We start from the raw sequence: 5779 nt of genomic DNA, 5'->3' as shown, positions 1-5779 counted from the left end.
GGTTCGCGTGTGGTTCGTGCATAGACTCGTATACTGTCCTCGTAAGTTTCCTTAACCTGTATCTGGACTAGCGAATAGACCCCACCTCGTCCAACTATTGCTTGGCTGATAGATGTGACGTCACATAACCCGCACGCCAATGAGCGTGGCGTCAGGCTATGACGTCATCTCCCGCGACAACCAGCCACTCAGCGCTGGAGGTGCGTAGCGTGTAGCATTATTGGGAATTTGCCGCCGGGGCCCGTCCCCGGCGGCCGGCCAGGCGGGGGTGCCGAGGCGGGTGGCGGGTTCGCCGCGCCAAGGCACGAGGGAGCGGCGACCAGCTGACCGCTCCCGGCGTCGGGGTCCCAGCCGGACCTCTCCGTGTAGGGCGCCACCCATCCCCACCCCGAGCGCGCCTGGACCGCCCTGCAGCTCGCTGTCTCCTGAAGCCGCCCCGCCTGACCGCGCACCAAACCCACCTACTGCAACGAGATAAGACAGAGAGTGCTGCCGTCCAAAGGCAAAAACGCATATATCGGTTCATGACCTGACCCGACATATGCGGTTTTGCCTTTGGACGGCAGAGTAATGCCTACTGCATCGGCCACATAAATGCCCGCTCCCTCGCTCCTCGGCTAAACGAGGTCTGCCACCTTGTGCAAAGCGAAGAAATTGAAGTTCTATGCATCTCCGAAACCTCGACGGCGCTCTCATCGTACCGGGGTACTCATTATACAGATGCGACCGTCCTGGCGGGCGCCGAGGGGGCGGCGTGGCCCTCCTGGTGTCTGATGAGCTGCGCACGTCCCGCCTCCACGACACCAACAGCGACAACAGCTCCGGCGTGGAAGCCCTCTGGCTGTCCGTGGGCGGCGCCCGCCGAGCGACCGTGACTGTGGGTGCTTTCTACCGACCACCAGGTGCTTTGAACGCACAACAATTAGACTGCATTCGTAATCAGTTTGAGATCGCACTTGCATTAGGCAATCGTGTTTTTGCCCTCGGTGATTTTAATGTGAACCTTATGAATGCTGAATCTGCCGAATGTCGTCTTTTCAATGCGTTGTTGAATGATCTAAATCTTGCTCAACATGTTTCTGATATCACACATCCACATCCATCGCCCGCATTGCTCGATTTGATCATATCTGACTCGTCTATCATCGATGTCAGAGCCTCTGTTCATACTCATTAGAGATGTCAATCGGATATTAACTTTTTGGTATACCGATACCAAACCGATACCAACTTGGTATTTGGTATTTCGGATCCTAATGTGTTTGGTATTTTGTTGGTATCATGAACCCTCGCTAATGTATAAGAGGCTAAGAAATCGGTAAAAAGTTGGTATTTCTCTCATGTTCCCAAGTTGGTTTGGTTTCGGTATTTCCCCATGGTTTAGGTTGGTATTTGGTTTGGTATCGGTATTCCGATTTTCTGTAATTGACATCACTAATACTCATCTTTTAACCCGCGCCCGGCTGGGGTCCTGGATTTCCACGCCCTGCTGGGGGGGGGGGGGTGTTTGAACACCCCCCCCCCCTTGTAACTCGGCTCCTGGGCCACGTAGCGATACGCGGAAGGCGGCGTTCGAAAGAGCGTCAAAAATAATGACGAAATCACTTCGGTCAATTTTTTGGTCAGGTCATAGGTCAGGTCACCAGGGGTCACTGAAGGCAAAATTTCGCCGATTTCCAGGTCGAATGTCGAAAATTTTTAAGAAGCCAACGCATAACTCGGGAACTAATAGAGCTACAGCGCCGCGGAAAAGCGCATTCGATAGCCCTATTAACGCCCTTTCTGAGTAATTCTCTCAGATTTGACCTAACGTCAACGGTTTTGCCTGCAGGGGGCAAAAACTGCAAAAATAGCCGATTTTTTTCGGAAACAGTTTTTCTGCAATAACTTTTGACCCAAGCCTTGTACGAGCTTTCTTTTACCGGCATCGTGTTCCTCTCGTCAAGACGCATCGAATGAAATATAAGTTGACCTTGAAAGGTCAACTTGAAAATTTGACCTCAGGTCAAGGTCATGACCTGACCGGAAAGGGTCATGTTGCATATCAGTCGATCCGTATCGTCGAGCTGAACACATCTAAGGCGTTTTCATCGCTCTAGCATGCCTCTATCAAAAGTTATTTGCGAAAAACTGTTAGATACCATTCGTGACCTAAGATGACCTCAGGGCATAAACAAGGGTCACGGACACCATTTTCATATTCTGTGTGCCTAAACCACTTGTAATTCGGTGTTTGGGAGTGTTTATAATGTCTTTCGTCCAAAAGAGGCGCATTTCAATTTTCTCCCATTGACTTATAATGGGGAGGTCGCAAAATTGACCTGACCTTAGGTCATCGATATCGAAATTCTGAGATATACATTTTGTACATGCTATTGCTCTTAGCAATCGCTGAAAGTTTCAAAGCGATCGGTCATTTGGTGTAGCTATGACAGACATTGAAACTTTTTATGAGGTGAGGTCACTTCAAGTGACCTGGTGACCTGACCTTGAATGACCTTGGTCTGAAATTTTCACAACATGTGTAGAATTGATGTATGATAAGGTGTACAAAAAACGGCGGCGCTTCGCGCCGCCGTTTTTGAGATATTCGCGAAAAACCACAAGGGGTGTTCAAACACCCCCCCCCCAGCAGGGCGCGGGTTAACTGATCATTTTCCTGTTATCATTCGTACAACCGCCAGACGAGCCCGGAGAGCTCCTGTGACTTTTCAGACACGTGCATGGAACACAGTAGATTGGGATGCTTTCTCCCTCGACATTTTGTGTGCAAACTGGAACTCGTTTTACCTCGCCCCCGATATAAACACGAAACTGACATGCTTTATGAATATCTGGAATAACGTAGTAAGTGTACACTGTCCTGTTACAACTAAACGTGTGAAGCGCCCATACTGTCCCTGGCTCAAAAATGAAGAAGTAAGAACTGTTATGTCCGAGCGAGATGCTGCGCGTCGCGCTTGGAATCGAACCCATTCTGACGCGGACAAAAACGAGTACCGTCGCTTGCGCAATAGAGCCAAAGTTGTGCTGACCGAGCATCGTCGTTCCTACCTCACGGAATGGTTAGGACAAGACGCAAGGCGCTTTTGGGCGAGATTGAAAGACTTTGGCGCGGACCTCTCCTCTAAAAGCCACCGCTCCAAATCGAAAACAGCGGAAAACAGCCTCTCCGCAGACTCTCTAAACAAGCACTTTGCCAGCGTCGGTGCTCGCGTGGCGGAGGCCGCACACGCCGCTCGCCGCGACCACGGCCTCAGCGCCGAGCCTCGCCCAAATCGAGTATGTGCTACCTCTTTCGTCCCACATTGTGTAACCCTTCCAGAACTTTCGCGCATTATATCTCGGCTCGGAGCGTCACGGGCAGTAGGTTTAGACGGCATACCCCTGCACGCCCTCCGGAGTTGTCTCCCCGTCATAGTCCCCCATATTCTCCACCTTGTCAACACATCCATATCCACCTGTACCTTTCCAGATGCCTGGAAGGTCGCCGTCGTCACTCCCATCCACAAATCAGGAGATCTCAACGACCCAAGCAACTACCGCCCAATATCAATTCTTCCAGCCTTATCAAAGATCCTTGAAAAAGTGGTATGCTCCCAACTCAGTTCCTACCTTATCACAAACCACATCCTCTCACCCTCCCAATACGCTTATCGCCCATCACACTCTACAGAAGATGCCCTCCTCGACATTGTCGGATGGACAGCTGAAAAGATTGATGTCGGTCACCTTGTGACATCGATCGACTTGAGCAAGGCCTTCGACAGCGTCGACCACCCGATACTGCTGGACAAGTTAGAGTGGTACGGTGTATCATCCAGCTGGTTCAGCAGCTACCTGTTCGGTCGCTCCCAACTTGTCCGTGGAGGATCCTCAGCGGCTCTTCCTCTCTCACATGGAGTCCCCCAAGGCTCTATAATCGGTCCCATCCTCTTCCTCATCTTTATCAACGACCTACCATCTTTCCTGCCCCATGGTAGACTAGTATCCTACGCAGATGATACCCAAATCCTAGACTCAGCACCTAACAATCCTGACGAACTCCAAGCGCTGAGGTATCGAGCCGAAAATAACGTTGAATGTCTTCAGCAATGGTTTAGTAGAAACAGTCTGAAAATGAACGCAAGCAAAACTTCTTTCATTATCATTGGCACAGTAAATGCAGTTGAAAAAGCATCATCCTTCACGATTCGGATAAATAACGAAGAAATCCGGCCACAAAAACATCTAAAAATCCTGGGCGTTGAATTCGATCAGACCCTCACCTGGGAGCGCCACATATCCTCAGTCGCCCGGCGTACCAACGCAATAATCATATCTCTTTTCAAAATCCGATCTCACCTCTCAAATGACATCCTCAAAATTCTTGTACAGACCCACGTTCTCCCTCACCTTCAGTATTGCTTGTCAGTATGGGGTGGGGCGACACGCACCCGCCTGAACCGACTGCAGAAGGTCATAAATTTTGCCGCCCGACTGGTATCTGGTTTACGCCGAGGCGACCATATATCCCCCGCCCTCGCGACGCTTGGGTGGCCCGATATCGACACGCTAGTGATGCGTCGCGACGCGATAAACATCTATCGCGCCCTACATGACCCCGCAGCCCCCCAGCCGCTCAAAGCCATGGCGCGCCCTCGCCAAACAGTGTGTTCGCGTCGAACGCGAGCCACCGCCGCCGGCGCTGCGGTACTCGCGCCCCCTCGCCTCCAGCTGACGACCGCGCGGCGACTTTTTCCTTACCGAGCCGCCGTGTCATGGAATAAACTTTCGCGTGTGACTACACTTTCCATGTCACGTCGCCAGCTCATGACCAGGCTGGAACAGTGACAAATACCCTCCTTATCTGCTTGTTTTCAACTCTGTTACTTTCATTACATGTATGTGTGTTTGCAAATGTATGTTGTGCTGTCAATGCATCGCCATGTTAACTGGGCTCGTAATAGCCACCTGTGGAGAGTTTCCAGTATAAATACAATACAATACAATACAATACAATACATTATATCATATGTTTGATAGCTTGAAACTGCTTGAAACCAAGGCTTAGGGTATGTGTAAAATTTACTGACTCGAGGGTACTGAAAGTTTCGTCGCGATCGGCCGCTTTTTACGCGAGTCATTTGCGAAAAACCGAGGATTATAAGGGCTTTGTTAACCCCTCCCCTATATGGGCGAGGGTTAACAAAGCTTATCTGGTATAAGCCTTTGCATATGAAAACTTGCTTACGAAGTCTAGTTTACGAACCTCGGTACAGGAAACCATACTTTTTCTCGAGAATGACCGCTGTACTGCAACACTTTTTCAGAGAGTGCACTGGAGTCCCTGCTGCGCATCCTCGGGAGTTTGAAGAGATTCTGCCGGAGGAGTCCAACAAACGCCCCCACATCGCTCAGGACGGCATGTCTTACAACATCTTCGTGGAGTGTGTGTCTTCGTGGTGGTGGGTGACACAGACGATCTGAAACAGGCTGTCATTCTGTTGGCGATCGCCCACTTCATCTTCAACCAGCGTGCAGGCCGAGCGCAATAAAAAATACGAACTGGTTTTTGGCGTCAAAAGATCCGGCTTGAATCAAACATCAGGTATGCGGAGTTTCAGCTCTCTATCGCCAGCGCGTTCGGAGCTATCGCGAAAAAGAAATATGGGGGGGCGGCACCCGCCGCACCCTTTCGGCCGGCGAGGGTTTAAGGGATAGGCTGACATTTTTTGGGCCGCCTTCTGAGGCTATCGTAACACGCTACAGCTTCGGTCATTAACTTGGAGCAAACCGC

Source organism: Amphibalanus amphitrite, unplaced genomic scaffold (assembly GCF_019059575.1).
Source record: "Amphibalanus amphitrite isolate SeventyFive unplaced genomic scaffold, NRLGWU_Aamphi_draft 001800F_arrow, whole genome shotgun sequence".
Classification (NCBI taxonomy): domain Eukaryota; kingdom Metazoa; phylum Arthropoda; class Thecostraca; order Balanomorpha; family Balanidae; genus Amphibalanus; species Amphibalanus amphitrite.
This window is presented reverse-complemented; position numbering follows the sequence as displayed.